Source organism: Schistocerca serialis, chromosome 4, assembly GCF_023864345.2.
Source record: "Schistocerca serialis cubense isolate TAMUIC-IGC-003099 chromosome 4, iqSchSeri2.2, whole genome shotgun sequence".
NCBI lineage: Eukaryota > Metazoa > Arthropoda > Insecta > Orthoptera > Acrididae > Schistocerca > Schistocerca serialis.
The window spans coordinates 558,436,720-558,461,799 of NC_064641.1; the positions used below are offsets into that span (position 1 = coordinate 558,436,720).

General features: G+C 39.2%; 1 long non-coding RNA gene across 1 annotated transcript; it reads left to right on the top strand.

Moving 5' to 3' along the window:
* Positions 1 to 1,344: 1,344 nt before the first annotated feature.
* Positions 1,345 to 19,623, top strand: LOC126475293 (uncharacterized). Its single transcript, XR_007586689.1, has 3 exons — positions 1,345 to 1,549; positions 17,131 to 17,272; positions 17,999 to 19,623. It is a non-coding gene; the product is annotated as an uncharacterized LOC126475293 (long non-coding RNA).
* The last annotated feature ends 5,457 nt before the right edge of the window (positions 19,624 to 25,080 follow it).

Genomic DNA, 25,080 nt, shown 5'->3' on the forward strand with positions numbered 1-25,080 from the left:
TCCTTGAGGGTGGATATGACATGCTGGCGAAGCATATTGCAGCAACACTGGCCAGTCACACAGCAAGTCTTTGGTCCTTGAGCGCCAACTTGTGCAAAAAAGAATGGGCCAATGATGAATGTAGCCATGAAGCCACACCATTCGGCGATATGTTCACCATAGAGAGGAACTTCATGCACAGTGACTGGAGGTAAAGATACCGACATTCGGCACTTCTGTGTGTTCACCTCACCCATCAGAGAAAAATAAACTTCTTCTGTCCATAGGATGGTCAACTTCAATCCTTGAAAGGAAGCAGAGAGCAAAGTCAGTATGTCACTATGCGTCCTGTGGTGTAAGATGCTGTATGATATGGATCTTGTATGGATACCATTTGATAAGGGTTCAAAGCACCTTCCATACAGTGGACCATGGGATGTTCAACTGTCATGACACAGCACGCACACTACCTGACGATCAGGAATTGCGCGCAGCGTTATCTGTCATAGCAACAGCGATTTCATCAACCATCTGTGGCGCAACGATCCTCGGCCTCTTCTTGAGGTGACACCCAGTTCTCCAGTTGATTCGAACTTCTTCGTCATGCTCCGCACAGCACGTGGACAAAGAGGACCGTTCCATAATCCTTTCAGCTGGCGATATTCTCGAAGTGCAACTGCAGCATTACTGTTGTTTTGATAATAGGTTCACCAACAATGCCCTGGTCCTTTTGTCCAAGCTCATGTTGACATGTTAACAAGTGCACTACGGCTGGTCAGGTGTGTGAGACCATGAATCGCGATGACTGATCACGGCACCTGGTGGCCATAGTTGGTACTCGACTGTGACACTGTGACGCGTGGAAATCATGTACCCTATACTCTGGACATTAATGCTTCCTAGTTTGGTACTCGTACGGCAATTAGTTTTCTTGTTATAACCTGTTAAATAGACAAAGTTTAATTGTGACCACCTGGTGTACGCGAACAGGTATTTATTATTTTACTTAAGATATACCGGTATGGAACTAAATGAGAGAATTTATTTTTAAGGTACTATCGTTACTTACACCCTAATTTGCATTGGCATGGGATGGAATGTTTGTGATGTAGCTGTGGGCATATAACATTGCTTCTAACATGTAATCTACTGCATTGTCCTTTGAACTGCCCATTCTAGTCTTCTGAGCTACTTCTAAGAAGTGTTTATTAAATACACTGGAGGATGCATGTGCAAGTTTTCAATGCCTAGGAAACTCATCAACAGACTTCGGCGGGGTAAGTTGTCGTCTTGAGGTCAGTCTCTTGCCCGTAAACAAATGCAACATCTTTGAAAATTTGAAAAAAAAAATTTTTAGTGGACGACTATAGGGTGAAAAAAAGTGATTTACATTTTACACTTTTACCACACTTACCGTTAAGCTGGCGGGGTATTGAATGCTTATCAGAGTAAATATTAGTAAAAAATTGCATCGCGTGCATTTCTTGAAAGGTTTACTTCGGCAAAAACGAGGGAATTTGTGATTACTGTTACATTATTTTGGGGATCTGAAGAAGTGAATGCTTTGCAGGTATATCTACAGCCCTCAGTCCATGTTTTCAAAACAACAATAGTACTGCCTGACATGAAATTTCTCCAACGCCTAGTATTTTGCTGGAAATAAAGAAATAAACGGGTTGACACCTCATCCGTTGTTCATACATAAATGTATAAAATCTCTTTGTCACAGTTTGTTTATTTGGGTCTAGTGTAGCAGGGGATACAACCCGTCGGCTTTGGACAATGACGTCACAAGTCGCCAGATAGCAGTTTACCATTTTCGCTTTTGCTGTTATGTTTCAGTTTCGTTTTTTTTTACTGATTGCTTAATAAAGTGGATCTGTTTATTCTATCTCGTGAGATTTTTTTTTTAAAGCCAAAAAACACTTATCAGCCACTGAAGGGAGCTACAACACTAAGAAGAATCGCTTCTCGATTGGCGACTTGTGACGTCAATGTCCAAAGCCGGCGGGTTGTATCCCCTGCTACACTAGTCCCGTTTATTTTTACGATTTAGTGCTTATGTATACAGTCCTGTAAGACCAATTAATTGGTCGAAATGGTAATCATGTGAAAGAACTTTTGTTTTATGTACATGTAGCGTAGTTAAGAAATTCTAACTGGCCAGTGTTACTAGTCCTTCGTTATCTCAAGTTCTGTATATATTTCAACAACCATTGTTAGCCCAATTACTGGAACATTCTGCATTGAGCGGAAAAAAACCTTCTAAAAAAGCTGAAAATAAGCTTCACGCTGATGACGTGAATGTAATGAGCAATGCCTAGCAAGTAACTTTTGTAGTCGAGACAGTGAAGAAGAACCCTGACAGCTCCCGTTGCTCTTACCAGCTATCAACTGCGAAGCACTAATGCTTGCAGGCGAAAATAGAAGCTGTTTCCAGAGTTGTGACTACACTGAGGCAATGTCATTGGGACTTAAACAAAATAGCATTACTTTATTGGCTGAGGTCGGCATGCAAAACTTTCCTGGCCAGCCCATTGCAGCTCTTGGGGATCAACTTACGCTGACTCAACTATACATTCCTGCTGAGTGTACAGGGTTTTGTGCAGAGAACAGGTTTTTGTGAATTTGTGTCTTGATTCAAACACACTTTTAACAAACAGCATAAAATGAATAGCAACAAAAAATCCTAAATGTGAATCACAGAGCAGGCGCCATGCACAATCATAATACCTTCCGTTTATCTGCCTCCGCTATTGATGAACTGATTTCACCAGCAGGGACTATGTCACAAACAGAGAAATACTTGCAGTTCATTTATTACTTGGTCCATTGCTTCCTTCCAGTTGTTTTATTGATCTGATCCCATAGCTTCTTGAAGTATGTGTGCCTCTTCAGACTCTGTTAAAGTTGAAGCCACATAATCTTTGTATCTTGTAGAAGGTTAGTGTTGATTGATCTTGTAGGTGTATTTAAGTAATTTCCTTTCTTGTTGCATCTTCATCAGGAGTTTCCATAGTCACTGGAACAGACATGCCTTCCTAATAAACTAATGTCTCTTCTTATGAAATGATGTCTTGTGACCTGATTTACTTTTCCAAACAGACTGGAGGGAGTGCAAGGGGCTTAGCAGTATGTTCATGGTCCTGGAGTCACCAGTGGGTGGCCGTAGTACCTACAGTGATAAAATGTTTTATAATGTAAGTTATCTTTGGTGCAAATTGTGCATGATCAGAAGATCATTGTACAACGGGCCCAACCGAATGAGGCAGTGCAGATATTAAGTCATTGACCACATATTCGGGAGAATGAATTTTGCTCTGTCAAACCACCCTGCTTTAGATTTTCTGTGGTTTTCCTAAATCATTACAGACAAATGTCAGTGTGGTTTCTTGAGTAAGGCCACGGCCACCATGCCTTCAGGTTGGTGATTCTTCTGGAAAATCTGAAATTCACAGGGAGCTATATTTTACCAAAAAAATTAGGGAATTTCATATCACCATCATGCTCCCCATACCTGGAATTGTCAGGTCTCCCTCGCCCCCCCCCCCTCTCCCCCCCCCCCCCCCCCCCCAAGTTTGTGTAGCAACCTTGCATTTGTAAAAGCTTTCTTTATGAGCTGTCTGTTTTCATTGTATTGCGTTGGCAAAGCCTGTACCATTGTGTGATGATCCCTGGTTGAATAAATAAATAACAAAATAATACGCCAAATACAATGACCTTCTATCTCATTAAAACCAACCAAATTTTCTTTTACAGCATTTTGATCTGCCTTCTTTCTCCATTGCTTAGGAACATGAGAGCAGCAAACTGATCCTATTATATGCATTTGGTTTGTTGTAAATTTCTTGCCGTACCACAATTGCATTAACTGTAGCCTTCCACACCATTTTGCCAGCTCACAACCAAACTGTCACTTTGAACCCGACCTAGGCCTTGTGCTGCATTGCACGTCGGTATGTCACCATAATTAAACTACATTCAAAAAATGTTGTTAGTGTTCTGTCCCTTTTCTGTTTGGGCTTTTACATCACACACCGCACTGCATCACATCACTGGACAAAGTCGATGTCTGGCTTTGGTAGTTTCACTTGACATCAACAATACATATGGTGATAACCACAGGCACATTGGAAGGTCCTATTCGATTTGAAATACATATGGTTAAATTTATCAGTTTGGTCCAAAGAGACTGTGGAAACTTACTATGATCATGAATCCATCCTATGACTATAATGTCAATGAGTCACTATTGGAATTGGCCGACTCGTACAAAATCCTAGGTGTAACATTTTGTAGGGATGTGAAATGGAATGTTCACATAGATTCAGTCGTGGCTAAAGCAGGTGGTAGACTTTGGTTTATTGGTAGAATAATAGGGAAGTGCAATCAGTGTACAAAAGCGATTGCTTACAAAACATTCATGTGACTGTTTCTAGAATATTGCTCAAGTGTGTGAGACCCATACCAGTTAGGATTAACAGGGTATATTGAGTGTATACAGGGAAGGACAGCACGAATGGTCACAGGTTTAATATAGTTTTAGGCTTCTGTGGCCATTGTTACATTCAATAAATTTTTCTGGGTTTGTGATCACATTGTCAGTATATATAAAACTACCATCATTTCAGTCTTTGTTGCAAGCGACCTTCTTCAGCGTGTTTTTGTTTACTGCTGAATGAGGAACCTTCATTTCTTATATACCTGCAGACCTGGCTTTTATCTAATTCTGATAGGCTGTTTAGGATGAATGGGAGGGATGTTAGAATTCTCCATTGGTGTTTTTTTAATTTCTTTTCATTGGTTGAAACCTGATGTTTTGATTGGTGTCTGCATTACTGCTTGTGACTGTTGGAAACTGGCAAAAGCAAAACCAGGCAGCAGCTGTGACATGACGTTTTCCTGCTTTCTAGCGCCGGCCGAGGCATTCCAGTACTCTGTGTACCTACGGCTGCTGCAGTCTCCAGCGCACCTGTATGTGTTGCTTCATGTGAGCTATCATCGCATAGCTCTGTTATTGCTGGCAGCCAAGATGTCGGAAGTCAGTACCCGTCTTCTCTGTTCATGTTGGCTGGTCACTTCGCTATCTCTATTGCCTCTCTAATCTTCCTCCTGAAAGTAAGAGGCTGTGTTGCCAGTACGCGTGCTTCACCAGAATCAATTTGTTTGCCGCACTCATCTACATCTACATCCATACTCCGCAAGTCACGTGACGGTGTGTGGTGGAGGGTACCTTGAGTACCTCTATCGGTTCTCCCTTCTATTGCAGTCTCCTATTGTTCGTGGAAAGAAGGATTGTCGGTATGCCCCTGTGTGGGCTCTAATCTCTCTGATTTTGTCCTCGTGATCTCTTCGTGAGATATACGTTGGAGGGAGCAATATACTGCTTGACTCCTCGGTGAAGGTATGTTCTCGAAACTTCAACAAAATCCCATACCGAGCTACTGAGTGTCCCTCCTGCAGAGTCTTCCATTGGAGTTTATCTGTCATCTCCGTAATGCTTTCGCGATTACTAAATGATCCTGTAACGAAGCACGCTGCTCTCCGTTGGATCTTCTCTATCTCTTCTGTCAACCCTATCTGGTACGGATCCCACACTGGTGAGCAGTATTCAAGCAGTGGGCGAACAAGTGTACTGTAACCTACTTCCTTTGTTTTCGGATTGCACTTCCTTAGGATATTTCCAGTGAATCTCGGTCTGGCATCTGCTTTACTTACGATCAACTTTATATGATCATTCCATTTAAAATAACTTCTAATGCCTACTCCCAGATAATTTATGGAATTAACTGCTTCCAGTTGCTGACCTGCTATATTGTAGCTAAATAATGAGGGATCTTTCTTTCTATGTATTCCAGCACATTACACTTGTCTACGTTGAGATTCAATTGCCATTCCCTGCATCATGCGTCAATTCGCTACAGATCCTCCTGCATTTCAGTACAATTTTCCGTTGTTACAACCTCTTGATATACCACAGCATCCTCTGCAAAAAACCTTAGTGAACTTCTGATGTTATCCACAAGGTCATTTATGTATATTGTGAATAGCAACGCTCCTACGATACTCTCCTGCTGCACACCTGAAATCACTCTTACTTCGGAAGACTTCTCTCCATTGAGAATGACATACTGCGTTCTGTTATCTAGGAACTCTTCAATCCAATCACACAATTGGTCTGATAGTCCATATGCTCTTACTTTGTTCATTAAATGACTGTGGGGAACTGTATCGAACGCCTTGCGGAAGTCAAGAAACATGGCATCTACCTGGGAACCCGTGTCTATGGCCCTCTGAGTCCCGTGGACGAATAGCGCGAGCCTGGTGTTCTGCTACCTCTGACTTGGTCTTCTGTCTTAGTGGGGTATGTCTTTCATGTTCAGGTACCTGGATGCTGATGGGTCAAAAAATGGTTCAAATGGCTCTGAGCACTATGGGACTTAACATCTATGGTCATCAGTCCCCTAGAACTTAGAACTACTTAAACCTAACTAACCTAAGGACACCACACACATCCATGCCCGAGGCAGGATTCGAACCTGCGACCGTAGCAGTCGCGCGGTTCCGGACTGAGCACCTAGAACCACGAGACCACCGCGGCCGGCGCTGACGGGTCACCCCAGCGCGCCTACTGGTGGGTTACCCCATCTTGCCTACATACAATAATCCACATTCGCACCTGATTTTGTAAACTCCAGCAGCATGTAGTTTGTCAACTGTATCATTGGTTGTGCGAAGAACATCTTTTATTCTGTTGCTGCTTCGGAAAGTCAGCTTGGTGCCTGCTCGACGAAGAATTTTGTCCACCCCTTCTGTGACATCTTGAATATATGGTAATAGAGTGATGTTTTGTACTTCTTTTTGCTCTCCACTATTGCCTTCATTCTTTGTTGTCGTAATTTTATTTATAACTTTCATTCCATAACCACTGGCACAAAAAATTGATTTGAGGTTTTGTAGTTCATCCTTTTAGATGTTCCTCATCGTTGAATCTGTGAGCCCTCTTGGTTAAAGTGTGCAGGGCAGATTTCTTCTGCGTAAGTTGATGATGGGAGGAGGCATGCAGGTGCCTGTCAGTACTGGTTGGCTTCCTATGTTCTCTATGACCCAGTTTACCATAAGGCTTCCTGTAAATTTCCACATTGAGGAAAGGCAGCACCCCATTCTCTTTTATCTCTGTAGTGAATTGGATTCTGCTATGCTGTTGGTTGAGGTGTTAGTGGAAATTTCATAGTTCTTCCTCTCCATGTGGCCAGATAATGAAAGTGTCTTCAACATATCGGAGCCAACATTCTGGGCATAATGGTGCAGACTGGAGTGCTGTTTCTTCAAATGCTTCCATAAAGATATCTGCTGCAATAGGCAAGAGAGGAGAGCCCATAGCTACACCATCTGCCTGTTCATCAAATTCCCCTTACCACCTGAAATAGGTGGCGCACTAGGTCACAGATATCAGGTGCCATGCAGTCCTCTAAGATGGTCATGGTGTCTTGTACCAGTACATTCATGAATAAAGACTTTACATTGATGCTATCTATCAGGTCTGTGGTCGAGATACACTTTTCTTGTAGAAGTTCCACAAAATTGGTGGAGTTTTTGACGTAAAGGAAAGACCTCTTTGTGGACCTTCGAGACACCATATATTCTTGGTGTCTGTGGAACTTGTCTGATGAGTCTTCTGACCGTGTCGAAAATCATTCTAGTACACTTTAGCAGTGCTTGTGTTGAATTGATTATCTTGGCCGTCGGATCTCCATTAAGTTTCTTATAAATGGGTTCACTCAAAAGATCCTCCATTCGTTTGTTATAATCTTCCATGTCCAACACAATGACCGCATTTCCCTTGTCTGCTCCTTTTATTACTAAATGAGAGCTGTTCTTCAGTTCCGCGACAGCATGACATTCCTTCTTGCTGATATTTTGTTTCGGAGGATTTGCGTGGGTCAGGACCCATACTGTTTCTTGTCTAATCTTCTCCACCTCAGCTTGCGATAGCCGACGAATTGAAACCTCAACAGATTCGGTGATGTCTTCTTTCAGGACTCATTTGGGTGCAACTGCAAAATTCATCCCTTTAGCCAGAATTTGTGTGGCTGCATTGCTTAAGATGTGGCTGGAAAGGTTACCCACCATCCACTGAGTGTCCAGCATCAGTCCTTCCTCAGTGGTTTTCTGCTGCAGTTTTTCGAACTTCCTCATCTAATGGATGGTGTTAACTATCACTCGACCTTGTTGCCTGTTGAAAGGTTAACATGTTGATTTCCCAGTCATCCATGTCCAGCATTCCAGCAAGGAAAAGATGCAGTTACTTTCAGGAGGAAGATTAGAGAGGCAATATAAATAGCCAAGTGTCCACCAAAATGATCAGAGAAGACTGGTACCGACTTCTGATGTCTTGGCTGCCAGCAATAACAGCACCACGAGCCTATAGCTCATGTGAAGCAACACATACAGGTGTGTGGGAGACTGCAGCGCTTGCAGGTACATAGAGTACAGGCACGCCTCGGCCAGCGCTAGAACGCAGGAAAACACCACCATGTCACAGCTGCCGCCTGGTTTTCCATTCGTCAGTTTCCACCAGTCACAAGCAGTAATGCAAATACCAGTCAAAACATCAGGTTTCCACCAATGAAAAGAAATAAAAACACCAATAAAGTATTCTATCCCTCCCCTTCATCCTAAACAGCCTATCAGAATTATATAACAGCCATATCTGAAGGTGTATAAGAAACAAAGTTTCCCATTCAGCAGTAAACAAAAACACCCTAAAGAAGGTCGCATGCAACAGGGACCGAAGCGTCAGTAGTTTTATACATATTGACAATGTGGTCACAAACCCAGAAAAATTTTATTGAAGGTCACAGGTTTGTTTAATCCGTGGAAGAGTGTCGCAGAGATACTGAAGAAACTGAACTGGCATACTCTTGAGGACAGATGTAAACTATCCCAAGAAAGTCTACTAACAAAGTTTCAAGAACCTGCTTTAAATGATTACTCTAGGAATATACTACAACCTCCTATGCATCACTCACATAGGGATCATGAGGATGAGATTAGAATAATTACTCGATGCACAGAGGCATTCAAACAGTTATTTTTCCCGCACTCAGTATGTTGATGGAACAGGAAGAAACCCTAATAACTGTACAATGGGACACACCCTCTGCCATGCACCTCACAGTGGTTTGTGGAGTGTAGATGTAGAACCACAATGGTATGAGTTTCTGTTGTACTGCAGTCATTTTACTATGGACTATACGGGATTGTCAGGTGTTGAACATTGTCCTCTTTGTGAAGAATTTCTCAGACCTCATTGTTCTCAAATTCTTCTCCATTATCTCTCAAAATGGCATCAACACAATGTCCAACATACTCTGCTTCAGCTGAAAGTTATCTTAATTTGTAAATAATCTCATATTTTGATGAAGATAGTGGTTTCAGAGCACTCAACAGTTTAGTCATCAGCACCCTTACTAGTTATTGACACACACACATCATGGTTTTGAACAGTGTCTGTTCTCATGCACATTGTGGTTCACCCTTGGCAAGACAGTCCCTGAAAATATTTACAGTGCCTCAATCACTGCAGTCTAGTGTGGTGGATGATCCAAACTTTGAGCAGATATTCAGGAATTGGACACTTGTGACCAAGTCATTTGGGATCCATACATCCTAAGTATTTCAAACCACAGGATAAGAAACCAGGGATGGAACAAACTGCTGCTTCAGCCTTTCCAGAAACTTGAAGCGAATTTAAGCTTTGCAGAAAGCAGAAACTAGTTCTGTTGGCTAAAGTTTTAAAAAATTGTTTTCTTTCATTTTGAAATATGTCAGGAAGTCCTTGCATATGCAGATTAACCTACGCAGGGGAATGTGCTCATTTGTTCAACCTGTTTTCCCTAATAGTCTTCATAATTTGCTTCCTGGAATAGGTAACAAATTATGATGCTGAGGTGCAGAGTTCTGAAGACAGTGGAGTTAGTGTAAAGCCATCACAGCAGACAGTTTCTCATCTGCTCTGACTCTTTTAGTACCCTGCACTCTGCCCAACAAATGTATCTAGTAGAAAAAAAATGATTCATACTGTCAGAGATATCAGAATGAATCCAGGCCAAGAAAAGAAAAGGTATGCTGATGGATACTCGTACACATGGGGTAATTATGCTGTCGACAAAGCAGCCAAGGAAGAATGTAGAGGAGATGTGATTTGTTGTTTGGGGGCCGCCTTCACACTATTATCTCATTGTCAAATGGAAGGATCATTCACCAAAGGGAAGTGGTTTGAGCTGGTAAACAACAAACTGTGATAAAATTTGCAGTGTAGGCATGGTGCACCGCATGCCAGCCACACCGATGGAAAGAAGTGACGCTCACCACATTATGACCACTGACGTGAAGCATGTGAAATACCACTTTCAGTACAATGTATTTTAACTCCATGTATTTCATAAGCTCGTATAAGGACAACCCTCAGTTTAGCTGAAGATCTGTCCACCTTTCTAGCAGACAACAGCATCAGTCCGTCACACATTTTAAAGCTTAGTGAATTTTTGTGATATCTTTTGTATGTGTTAGGGAAGGGAAAGGATGTCAGCGAACTCTGTCTGGATTGTTTAGTTCTTGTTCTTTATTAAGTGATCAGCCAACCACATATGTAAGGTTCAGAATTGAAGTGGACTAAGTCCATTTAAGTCAATTTTGAGAGAAAGGACTGTAAAAGTAAACCACTTGAATTATTTAAATCATTTGGCATGTTTGTTTAAATGGACTATTATGCTGTATTATCTGTATTACTAAACGGTTAAAATAGTGCATGGTCTCAGTTGCAGGTTCCATATCTAATGACTTACAGAGCAACCAAAATTTGATTTTCAATATTTCAAATAATTAATGACAAAATTTAAAATTGTGTTATAATCTACTCGTTAAAAAGTATAATGCTAAGTTAACAGATTTACACAGTAAGTCGAGTATTAAATTTAGAGACACTGTATGTATCTTGAGGTAGTGTAACTTGAGGTATGCAAATTACTTACAACATACTCAACCAGTATTTGATTGTGAGAGCATTTAGTGACTTCCAACAATTTTTTCCCACAATTGCAAAATTTCAGAACTTTTTCTTGCAGGCACGCCTTCACAAAATAATGAAAGGGAAAAAGGTTTGTTGCTTACTGCATATGTGCTGTTCATGCGGTAAAACTTCAGCGTTAGGCGTGTCATTTTAATTTGTTACTTCTTTACTAATAATTATTCACAGTATGTTTTGTAGACATTATCCCCATATACCACTGAGTGTACCTGCAAAATATATCATTCTATGACACAGTTCAGCAGATGCATCATAAACATTGAGATGTATGAAAAACTAGCTTTTCTTCAAACTGAGTGCAAATTACTCAGACTGTACTCTTGTAGTGTTTCATTAGGAGAGTGTTTTGTGACTTCCAACAATATGTTGAGTCAGTAGGTGTGTTAGATTTCAGTATTTGTGGTAGGAGAATTCCACATCAGTTCAGCGCAGAAAAGTAAAAGTGTCAAAATGACCATCCCAGATTTCTTTCAGATTTGGTACATCCACTGATCCAGATAAAATATGCAAACCTATCGGTTTGCAGAGGTATGTGACTGTGGGGTCCTGCCCACTCGTCGCTTGTAGGGTGCCTAAAGGACACTGCGTTCTCAGAATGCTATACAACAATTCAAGCAAAGCAGATTAATAGTTTTTATTACAATAAAGATGGGTTCTAATCCAGATACAGCAGTGAAAGTTATTTCAATGAAAAGTTAATGAGTAGAGCTTTACATTAATATGCAACACAGTGGGTTTCTAAGACTTTTCACATTCAAGGCCATTATTGACCTTAACTTTTGACCTTGAATATCTCAAAACACCCCACCTTAAAAAAGCTACACACACACACACACACACACACACACACACACACACACACAATCAAATACCAGAAGGTAGTGTGTAAATATGAAAGACAAATTATTAAAAAATTCAATTAATAAGTAATAGTATATAAAAATATTGATTGTATTATTGTAGTGGTATTATGGACCATTTACAGTGTAACTTCAATGAAAAGGCAATAAAAGGTAGTTACGTCTCGTTTCACAAGTCTCTAATTAAATTGCTATGTTCACCAGATCTGATGCAGGGAGAGAGTATGTCCTTTCAGTCTTTTGAGAATGTGACATCTTCTGATAACACAAAAGTCAGGCATGGCAGCAAATGCAAATGATCGAGATGGTCCATGTGGATGCTTGAAGCTGGCCTGTACTTCGTCTGTTTCTTCATAAGTTTGTAAGCCATATACAATCCACCAAGGACTGTCATACATACAGGCAACAAAAACCCTTTTTGTCATTTAACAGAATTTCTGACCACACAGCAAGCACCGACTCTTCTCTGCTCATTAAAGAAGCAGAATATGTCTTTGTTTTTACTATACCTTTGTCAATATGTATTAAACAGTGAAGCTTACGGATACCAGGAACCGTTTTCTTGAAACGTTGAGTCAGCTTGGCAGTGGTTTAATCATGATGGGAAACTGATTTATGGTTGAAGACACGTGAAGGAATATTTTCTTTGCATGACTGAAACAAATGTCTTGGTATGAAACTCTAGTTTTCATGAGGTTGCTTGAATCTGGCAAGTGTGGCTAATCTCTTCGCAGCCCTTGCAGCCTCATTGCATGATGTATTTCATAGGCATTTGCATCTCTGTAGTTAACTACAAACATATGAATGGTAACCTGTGAATGGTTCCAGTGAAATTCCTGTACTTCATCCTGAATGGCGAAGTAATAATTTTGTACAAAATCACAACTGCAAGATGCTCAATTTACCTTGAGTGCTCCTTTAGTGATTTTAATTATGTCAATGTTGATGGGTGATACATGAGTGTAGTAGGAGCTGCTACAAACTTGATGGAAACACCTCAATAAAATCTTCTTTTGATTTTGTTGTGGATCTAGAACTACCCCAATTGTAGTCAGCCAACACTTGTAATTAATTTCCTCATTGGGATTTTACCGAACAGTTCAAACAGAATTGTCTTCAGTGATGTCTCTGGTGCTTGCTCCAATGCCATATATGGTGCTGTTTTCTCTGCGTGCCTGCTTCAGCTTTCTGATGGCCAGGCTTCAAGCAGTGCTTAGCTGCAGGCCATTGTCTTTATTGAAGGTGTTGTCAGAAATTTTTAACTTGATTGCTTCTTTTGTAACACTGTCCCAAAAACTAGTAGTCCGTGTAATAGCAGATGTGTCTGCAAATGTAATACGGTGTCCGTTTTCTAAAGGATGTTCTGCCACCACTGATTTCTCAGGATACCATATGTGAAAACATCTCTCGTGTTTCACAAGGTGCTGTTCAATAGTATGTACAGTTTGTCGGATGTAGAACTGTCCCCACCCACACAGTATTTTGTATACTCCTGGCACTCTTAGTCGAACATTGTCTTTTTCATGCCTCATTAGTTGTCAAATTTTAGCCAGCACCCTAAAAACTGTATTGATTTTATGCTTCTTTAGAAACCAGCTAATCTTTCGTGTTATTGAGCCCCAGAATGGCAAGAGCGCAAGCTTCTTTGTGCCCTCCTTGGAGGTCTTCTGCTTATGTTTCTTCAGCAAGATGGCTTGCTAAATCTGGTGGTTGTTGTAGCTGTTTTCTTTGAAGACTTTCTGTAAGTGGCTCAGCTCTTTTGGAAGGCTTTCAGCATCTGAAATGTCTTCCGCTTGATGCACCAATGTCCTAGGAACAGAACATTTGTGCGTAGGGTGGTGATAGGTGGTAGCATGCAGATATCGATCTGTCTGTGAGGGTTTCCGATAAACAATGTGGCTGAGACAACCGTTTTCTTTCCAGTGGATGAAGACGTCTAGAATAGGCAAGGCACCATTTGTTTCTACTTCCATTGTGAATCTTATGTTATAGTGGATGCTGCTGGTGTAGTTGAAAAATTCTCCCGGATTTCCACAAAAGCGTTGTCTTCGTAATGATAAAAGTGACTAGGCCTCGCAGGAGCCATGTCCAGGGCAATGTTCTCAATGTACTCCATGAAGTGGTTGGCTATAACTGGTGCTAATGGGCTTCCCATCGCTACGCCGTCCTGGTTAAAATAGTCTCCATCACATAAAAAATTGATGATGTCAGAGTGTGCTTAAATAAATCCACAACAGTGTCATCAAATAAATGGAGAGCAAATCTTGAGTCTTTGATGGGAACCTGCATGAACAATGACACCACATCAAAGCTAACCATCATATCTCCTTTTCCTAGACGCAAGCATTTAATTCGACTGATGAAGTTGTATTTTTGATGTGGTGTTCACAATGATCAACGTGCAGAGTAAGGAGGTGGGCCAGATGTTTAGTTAGCCTGTACTTTGGTGATGCACTGATGCTTATGATGGGGTGTAGAGGAGTGTGCTTCTTATGAACCTTAGGAAGGCCATACAAAGTAGGTGGATGAGGTGCATGAGGGATAAGCTTTTTAAGAACATTCCCTTCCAATGAGGGCCACTTTAGAAGCTGGATGTTGGGTCCCTTGAAAGTTTTTGATACATGTCCTCCTACAGAATCGACCAGGTCTTAGTGTCATAGTCAGATCATTCGGTAATGATGGTTGCATTGCAATTGTCCGTTGATAAAACTATGATGAGAGAATTGTTGCGAAACTCTTGTAAAGTTCGAGGTTGGTGGCTTGGATTTTAAAAGAATGTGGCTTGTTTCATGATGGATTTCTTCTGCAGTTTCACAGGGAAACTTACAAACTGCTTGCTCCACACCAGTTATGATGCCAATGAAAGGGATACTTCTTGGAGATGGTGCTAAGTTAAGTCCCTTCCTGAGAGCTGACATGTCGACGTTTCTCATCATCATTATTGTAGTGGCGCATTCTGTTCTTTTTCCTTCTGTCCCAGGCTGTTCCTGTGAAAGCAGACTGAATGTGGCTTGTTTCAGGATGGATTTCTTCTGCAGTTTCACAGGGAAACTTACAAACTGCTTGCTCCACACCAGTTATGATGCCAATGAAAGGGATACTTATTGGAGATGGTGCTAAGTTAAGTCCCTTCCTGAGAGCTGACATGTCGACGTTTCTCATTCTGCATTTTTCCTCTGCAATGACATCTGTTGTGCTGCTGTGGCTGCACCAATCCAGTCCCAAGCTGAGAGCATTCGCATTAGGCGCAGTTGGATGGCTATTAGAATGAGACTTTCACTCTGCAGCGGAGTGTGCGCTGATATGAAACTTCCTGGCAGATTAAAACTGTGTGCCCAACCGAGACTCGAACTCGGGACCTTTGCCTTTCGCAGGCAAGTGCTCTACCATCTGAGCTACCGAAGCACGACTCACGCCCGGTCCTCACAGCTTTACTTCTGCCAGTATCTTGTCTCCTACCTTCCAAACTTTACAGAAGCTCTCCTGCGAACCTTGCAGAACTAGCACTCCTGAAAGAAAGGAGTCTCGGTTGGGCACACAGTTTTAATCTGCCAGGAAGTTTCATATCAGCGCACACTCCACTGCAGAGTGAAAGTCTCATTCTGGAAACATCCCCCAGGCTGTGGCTAAGCCATGTCTCCGCAGTATCCTTTCTTTCAGGAGTGCTAGTGCTGCAAGGTTTGCAGGAGAGCTTCTGTAAAGTTTGGAAGGTAGGAGACGAGATACTGGCAGAAGTAAAGCTGTGAGGACCGGACGTGAGTCGTGCTTCGGTAGCTCAGATGGTAGAGCACTTGCCCGCAAAAGGCAAAGGTCCTGAGTTCGAGTCTCGGTCCGGCACACAGTTTTAATCTGCCAGGAAGTTTCATATCAGCGCACACTCCACTGCAGATTGAAAGTCTCATTCTGGAAACATCCCCCAGGCTGTGGCTATGCCATGTCTCCGCAGTATCCTTTCTTTCAGGAGTGCTAGTTCTGCAAGGTTCGCAGGAGAGCTTCTGTAAAGTTTGGAAGGTAGGAGATGAGATACTGGCAGAAGTAAAGCTGTGAGGACCAGGCGTGAGTCGTGCTTCGGTAGCTCAGATGGTAGAGCACTTGCCCGCGAAAGGCAATGGCCCCGAGTTCGAGTCTCGGTCGGGCACACAGTTTTAATCTGCCTGGATGGCTATTAGTTTGCAGCCATTTGTATCCAACTGGTTTCTCGAGTGATGTATCCTCTCTTGCAACAAGGAAACACTATTGCTCATACAGCACACTACTCCCTTTGACTTTTAGATGGAATCCTTGCAGACAGAGTAAATATGAGAAGTCTTTGGCCCCTACACTTCCCAGATCTGTCACCATCCAATTATTTCCTGTGGGGTGTACCTAAAACACTTGTGTATAAAAATAACCCAAAGACAGTAGAGGAATTGAAGACAGCAATAATTGATTATCTGTATTTGATTACATGTGGAACACTGGTATATGTGTTCACAAGTAATGTAAATGTGTTGAACTATGCCTTCAAGAAAGGGAAAAACATTTCCAGCACCTGCTGTGACAGTGATGAGTACAGTGTATTTAATTGTAATGATGTCGAATCCCAACTCCCAACACAACTGCAGCCATTAGCAGTGAATCCTGGCCCTTACCTTGTATAGCAACACAAATGTGCTGCCTACCTTACGTGCCATGAAGGCAAGATGTGGAGCTCGTCGCTGCAGAGCAAGATGTGGAGCTCGTAGCTGCAGAGAGACTTTGCAGGCGCACTGTATTTGTATTCCGCCAAGAACTTTCTTATGATGTTAAAAAAATTGTACTTTGACATAATGATGTGAGGTGTCAGCAATATTTGACATGAAATCAAACACCAGCATGAGTTGTAATTTTATTTTTGATCACCAAGACTGTTTTTTCAGTGTTGTTCAGATAGCCATTTGAAATGGCCTTGGTGGTGAAAACTGGTCATGGTGATTGAAAATAAAAGTGTAGATGGTACTGTTATCTGAGTCCAAGTAATTACTGCCATTGCAGACCCTACACCATCATGTTCCAAATGCTGGACAAGAAATTAATATATGATGTGTTGATTATTCAATATGTGTTCTACCCGTTACTTTATGCTATCTCAAGGGTATTGTTTTTAATGCGTATGGCGTCTTTTATCATTATTAGTTCTTTTAATATTTTTCTTTTTTACTTTAGTGCTTTTTGTTATAGAGTCAACACTCTGTGAAATCACCTGCAAACCCAAGAAGTTTCAGTAACTTAGCGATGACAGTTATACATGACTCAAAGATAAAACCTAAGTGATCCTTGGAATGAGGATGCATTGGACCACATTGAGTGTGACAGCTTCAAGGTATATTAATGAAAATAAGTCTTCATTATGTTTGACATATAAATGATAGATGGTTGGAAAATATGTAATTGCTTCTTATTTGTTTCTTCAGTATATTATGTATCTACATTATTGCTGCCCTCTGAAGAAGTATTTTCTGTCAAAAATGTTGGAATGTACTTTACATTACATCATTCTGGTTGTGGTTTGAACAGAAAGAATGTATTGGGAACAAATTCAAAGTACTGGGATTCATAATCAGAACTTCCTCAATCAATCCTGGCAGCTGTGAAAGATTTGATTGTATAAAATGAATCTTTGAAGATTTAATGTTGTTTACATTACTGGTAGAAAAAGTCTTCATTCTCTTTATCTATCTACTTTGTAAATAAATATTTCATAAGTTATATTTTTTAACTCATTGATTGCCATTATTTTGTCACTCTTAATTCTGGAAGAATTTCCTTTATTTTAGAGTGCAAACATATGTAACACATTTTTACGTTTATTGGTGTTTTCAGTCATATCAAATTTATACATTTTCAAGCAAATGATTAGTATTTATATGCACTGGACTTTGTATTAGCCACACAATATGACATATCCTTCACTTTTACTCACAACAGTAGCAATATAATAAGATCATCAGTTGAGAAATAAGTTGTTTGTAACATCACCTGGCACTTTGTGTGTTAAATCATAAATTTGTGTACAGCAAATTTAATTGAATTCTATTTGTGTTATCAGGAGGAAGAAAGGAAGATTTAATATCCAGTCAACAGCGTGTTTGTTCCGGACAAAATGTTATCAGAATTGAATTTCCTAACAAAATTATTTCTTGTGAACACAGCTTCACAATAAATGAAATTTGTGAACTGGATTTTCTACCCTCAGTAAAAGTTGTGCTTGCATTACTTGTAGTAATATATACTTTAATATTTGTCATCTAGCAAAACAAGTAATCATAAAAAAAATCAGTAATTACTCATTGCTGCAGTGTATGGTGGTTTCTGTCAGGTATTAGGGCATATTCTTTCACTGCCATCCTAGTTCCACTTCCTCAATCAGCATATGACCATGTGCAAGTGGTAGGTAGTGGTTGAAGAAAGGATCAGTACACAATAGAAGTGTAAAAATAGACAGTACCAGATTCAAATATGGTATAACACAGGTAAATGGCATTTTTACTCTCTTTTTATAAGAGGACACTGGCCACCAATGACAATGTTCATGCTTTTACAAATGTTTCAGTAGATATATAGTCCACTTTTTTGTGTCTTGTTTTGATTCTGTTCTTAAAATATGTACAGTATTTAAGTGAAAATTTAGAAAGCTGATTCTTCATATTCATATAATTTCCTGTTGTTTCTGTAATTTATTTCTTACTAGTTAGCTGGACAATGATTTTTTTTATTACACTGAATGTGCCAAATATATATTATGCAAACATTACTTTCCTCTTTTGTTACTCTGTCAATGCTTTTGATTTAACGTATGTTGTCATATCTTTCCTTAGAGGAGAGATGCAATAGTTGTAAAGTGCACAGAAATAATAAATTTTTGACTTGTGGTATGTAATAGTATGTACAATCAAATTTTAGAATGTTTCATAAGGAAATAATGAGAAGAATTGTTTGGAAGTTTGAAGTTTTTGATGCAGCATTTTAGATCATCACAGTTTGTAACCTCACTTATTTAGACACTGTCAGAATCACGGTGCCTTCATGTGCATATTTCTTCTGTAATCTTAGTAAACCCAGTTGTTGCATTTCCAAAAGAATTTAGAAAGCTACTGCTCAGAATAAACCACCAATAAAGTTCCGTAGCACATTTGCCAATCAATATAACAAGCATTTTGTTACATACTTCTGATACCAATCAGTAGTACTGAGTTCTTCAGTTTTTGGCATGCACAGAATGTGCTAATCAGTTGTCTTTATCAGTCAGATGCATATCATCCTGGTCAATTAAATTTAAGTTTTGATGTCTCAGATTGCACTGTCTATAGCAGAAATACTAGTCCATTTCACACACCCCTCCCTCATCTGTAATTGGGCCTTCTTATTTAGTTACAAATTTGATTTTTGTTTAAAAATGAATATCTGTATGAAGTATGAGTACAGGTGCTATGATAGCATTATTGACAATCCTGTCGCTATGAGTTTTGTGTATCTTGTAATGGATGTTTTTAATGTTTATGCCCAACTAAATTATAATTGCAAGAGAGAATACAGTATTGAGGAAATTACTTCTGTTTTGATTTGACATAGAGAAACAAATTGATTAAAGTTTTTGAACATAATCTCTGTTTTACTAATTTATGTGTGTTGAAAAAATAGATAAATAAGTGCTCAAAACATTGTTTTGATCTTAGTTTTTTTTTCAGTTATGCAGCAAATAACTGTTTGGTTACAAGACATAGTGTTGTGCAGGATCAAGTGAATTATGTTAAAGCATGTAATTTGAATACTCTTATCCTTTGATTCATTAGTTTTGTATGAAATTATCAAGATTATTACAGTTTCATCATCCCTGTATTTGGATGTGAGATTATTTCTCTGTAAATGAAGAGACTGTTTAAAATGTTTTTTCTGTTGTAGTATTTTATGAACTATACACTGTTCTTGTAAGGTTTGTATTCGAAATACTCTTTACTTATTCATTTATTCAGATTCAGTGGGACTGTCTGCATTAAACTGTAGTTTGTAGAATAAAAACAGCATTTATGAATGAGAGTAAGTGATTGTGTAGTTATATGGTTGTTTTCATGCAACTTTAAAATCAGTTGCAGCTCACCACGGTGTACACTAAGCTATAATAATGTATCTTTATATTTCTTTGTGCCTTTTTGAAAATTATTAATGCTTAGGTATGAGTATCTTTTCACATCAATAGGCACAAAATCAATATAAAGAACTTACATTCAGAATAAAAAAATGTGCCATAAAAGCAGACGTAACATTAAATCTGAAAATTTGAAGTTTATCACCTGAAACTGAAATTTACAAAATGGATTACAGCTTGGTGCAAAATAATTACAGACATTTGTCCAGTTCTAAAAAATTTTCTTTTCTTTTTCTGTTATACAGTTTCTTTAGTTAATATTCATGATTTTTTCATTTTATTTTCTTGTTTGGCCTCTCTTTCTTAAAGTGATGATTATTTCCAGTTCCAAAAATTAAGAAAAAACTCATTAATAGAGCAGGCTATACTTCATTGTACATACAAATAACATTTATCATTTTAAATTACTTACCTAAAGATCACAATTATACAATTATATCTGCATAGTCTCTCTATTGCTGCTGTTGCAAATCAGTAAATCAATTAAGCTGGTGATATAATCATTTATGTTTATTTCATTTATTACTTGATTACAGGTGTACTTGAGTCAGAGGAAGGATTGAGTGTCAACAGATATGCACAAGAAAATTCTTATCAGCAATTTTTGGACATATCTCATAGTACTGTTCTAGGTGCTCCGTACACATGTGATGGTTGTGGTAGAGTATACAGGCACTGTAGGAGCCTCTGGAGTCACATTAGACATGAATGTGGGAAAGAACCTCAATTTCCATGCCCTTATTGCCCACTACGGTCCACAAAGAAGAATAATTTGCGTGTACATGTGAGAAGGAAGCACAAGGGCTATGTAGTCCCTTAACTAATTAATTAATTAATGAAATATGCTCTTAATATCAGTAAGATATGCCTTTCATGCCTATAAATGTTCCTTTATTTCATACTGATTGCTTTGAGTGGCATATACTTCGAAATTGTTCAATTAATTTCAGCATCACAACAGTGAATCATGAATCTCCTTCTGTTATTCAGCTGATTCCATGGAAGTTGAATATGTGATTTATTAATTTAGCAGTATATTTTGAACTTATTTTGTATCTTGTAATTGACACATTTAGTATCAGAGTGCTGAAAGGATAACCACAAAAGCAGAGACATTTCATTTGGCTTTGAAGGTGAGAACTCGAACATGGAAGGAGAGAGATTTGCTTCGATATGTTATAGCAAAAGATGATTTGTGTTTGCTTGTAGACATACGTGTTGTTTTCATCCCCAGCAAAATTATTTGTGTTTTACTATGTGAAACGGTGTAACTAGTTGCAGCTCTTAAAGAGAAAGCAAGACTTTCACCCGACAAGCTAACAATTAGAAGATTGTGATAGAATTTACCAGACTAAACAAAACTGTTTATACATGTCTCAGAGGGGATGTCGTAAGGCACAATGAAAATTAGATGGGAGATATACTTTTATTTATATATTTATTTATATTTATTTGCCCCTAGAATCATCTCACAATGATATCGGAATTGTCAAACAATGAGTACATAAATATGCTTTATGACGATAGGACAGGTGGCTGGCCTTAAAAACCTAAGATCATTAATAAAACAGAGCAGAAACTTATGTTGGCTGGACATAACATTTCATTTCATGTCACAGTGCATACTAAAATAGATAAAAATGTACAAACATTGAAAGATTTCGTTAAATGATTGTATAATTCAAGAAATAAAAAAGGGCTCAGTTGCAATTCCAAGCAGTCAGCATACATTGAGGTGACAAAAGATATGGGACAGCTATATCCACATATAGAGATGGTGGCAATACTGCATACACAAGGCATAAAAGGGGCAATTCATTGGCAGAACTGTCATTTGTAATCAGATGATTCATGTGAAAAGGTTTCCGATGTGATTATGGCCCCACAGTGGGAATTATCAGGCTTTGGACGTGGAATGATAGTTGGAGCTAGATGCATGGGACATTCCATTTTGGAAATCATTAGAGCATTCAATATTAAGATATCCACAGTGTCAAGAGCATGCTGAGAATAGCAGATTTCAGGCACTACCTCTCATCTTGGACAACACGCCGGCTGATGGCCTTCACTTAAAGACCAAGAGGAGGGGAATTTGCATAAAGTTATTGGTGCTAACAGAGAACACTAGTTGACTACCAATGCAATTGCCTTTGCTAACAGCATAACGTCACCTGCAACACCTCACCTGGGTTCGTGACCATATCAGTTGGACCCTAGACTACTGGAAAACTGTGGCCTAGTCAGATGAAACCTGATTTCACTCTGTAAGAGCCGATAGTAGGGTTTGAGTGCAGCACAGACCCCACAAATCCATGGACACAGGTTGCTACCATTCTGGTGGTAGCTCCATAATGGTGTGAGCTGTGTTTACACGGAATGGACTGGATCCTCTGGTCCATCTGAACTGATCATTGACACTACTTCGAGACCATTTGCAGCCATATAGATGACGAAGTGCTGTGTCAGCATCCACAGTTGTTCATGATTGGTTTGAAGAATATTCTGGACAATTCAAGTGAATGATTTGGCACCCATATCAGCCAACCTAAATCCAATCAAACATTTATGGGACATAATCAAGAGGTCATTTCCTGCACAAAATCCTGCACTGGCAACCCTTTCACAATTATGAACGGCTATATGAGGCAGCATGGATCAATATTTGTGCAGGGGACTTCCAACAACTTGTTGAGTCCATGCCATATTGAGTTGCTGCAATATGCTGGGCAAACGGAGGTCCGACACAATATTATCAGGTATCCCATCTCACGACTTTTGTCACCTCATTTTTCGTAGATTTATTATCTCTAACCAAACATTGCTACAGTTAACAACTGGAAAGAAAAGTGGGAACATCTTTCAGGTAGAAATGGGGATTGCCTAAACAAAATTGATTTTGTGATTTATATTTGTTTGTTCTTTTTTTTTTGGGGGGGGGGGGGGGGGGGGGAGTTTGTCCGTAAGAGTCTTGTAAAATGCTGAGTATTTTATCAGTATGCAGCATGTTATTAATCATGGGGGGGGGGGGGGGGGGGAGGATCATGTTGGTTAGTCTTTTGCGAAGACTAACCAGTATTACTTGAAGGATGCCACCTTTTTTTTTTTTGAAGATGAGCAGGACTTTAAATGTAGCCATTTTGTGTTAAGTCCAATTTCAGCAAAGTGATGCACAACTTAGCCAATGAAACCATTTGTTAGGATGTTATTTTTGCAATTGTTCAGTGTTTTTGTGATATGAGGCACATACCATTCAACAATATACACAAAATTTATAGTTCAGCTCGTGAAATATCCCTCATTGAGATTGTTATGCTTCTTTATTGATGATATTGTATTTTACAGACTATAAGATGCACTTTTTTTTCGGAAAATTGCTCCAAATCTCAGATGTATCTTGTACTCTAAATTAATATAAAAACGTTCAGTGTTTGATTTAAAATTACCACCAGTCTTAAAAATGGCCATATATTCAGTGCTGCAGGACTATACCATTGTCCTTTCATGTTGTGCTGACAGTACTAAACTTAATCCAGTGATCATTTCCAAGTGCAAAACAATGCCAAAACCTTCTGAAATTCTCCAAGTATTGTTCTTCACGTACATTACAAGGGTTGGGTGGACAAGGCTGGTATGGAATTATGCATTAACAGAGTGTGGAAGAGAAGGAAAGGTGCTTCATAGAAGAGTTCTCCTCTTGTACTAGATCAGTTTAGTAGTCATTTGAAAAATTCTGTGGATAAGACAGTTGTGGTCTAGAGTGGGAGAAGACATTACTGTTAAGTCTTTCAAGAAGTACTTGGAATCTAATAATAATTTATTTTTAAATTGCTTGAAAATGAATGTTTGTCTTATAGTCTGTAGCATCTTATAGTCCATAAAATACAGTAGTTTTGTGTGCTCATATCACATATATTTTATGCTTTGTCATTGATAGAAGCAGGAAGGTACTACCAAATTTTGAACTGGAGTATCAGTCCTCTTTGACCAGTTCTGTAGATAAATGATTCCTGGACCTATTAAATGTATTGTTTCTACAGAGGTATAAAACACCATAGAAATTTATCATCATATGACATTTATAGGCAAAACACCAATTTTACTGACTATTACAATACATAGAAAATGAAATAGACAGTAACTTTTTTTTTCCCAAAAGGAAGATGTAATTCAGTTACCACATGATCTGTACCCAAAGTATAAGATTTGTGGAGTCTGTTTCTTTTCCTATTTTAAGATTTTTTTGAATCTGTGGTACAGAAAACAAAAGTAATTAAAATAAAGTGCTTTGTAAATTAATTGTTCTTGTGTTTTTTTGGCATATTGATATTGAAACAATGTGCAATAATTCATGGAGTAGTCAGCTGCTCCTTGAAAACTGTGATATGCAGTAAATGATTGTCCAACAGAAGAAGCAATTATGATCTGTCATAGCAAACCTATAAAAGGAGCTTTTGCCGGTAAGTAATAGTTAATAGGGCCGTGCGGAGTGGCCACGCAGCTTGAGGCAACATGTCACGGATTGCGCGGCCCCTCCCGCCCGAGGTTTGAGTTCTCCCTTGGGCATGGATGTGTGTGTTGTTCTTAGTTTAAATAGTGTGTAATTCTAGGGCCTGATGACCTTAGCAGTTTGGTCCTTTAGGGATTCACACCCATTAGAACATTAGAAAACAGTAGAAACAGTAGTGAAAATTGCAGTTCAGTGGACAAATTGGAACAAATCCATTAAAACGTTATGTTCTATATAGCTGTTTTATGTACACTTGTCTTTTGAACTCACAGCAGTAAGAAAGATAGATGAAGTTGATGATAAAACATCACTGCTGAAAATATGCATCCATTCAGGAATGTTCCCACCAGTTAGTTCATGGCAAAGTAACTGAGAAAAATTAAGAAAAAAAATAGTTTTTCAAGGAATCCTTGGTTCTGAAATCTGTCTTGGCTTTTAGCCATCATGAAAAATTATTTTGTGTAAAGTACTATCTTCT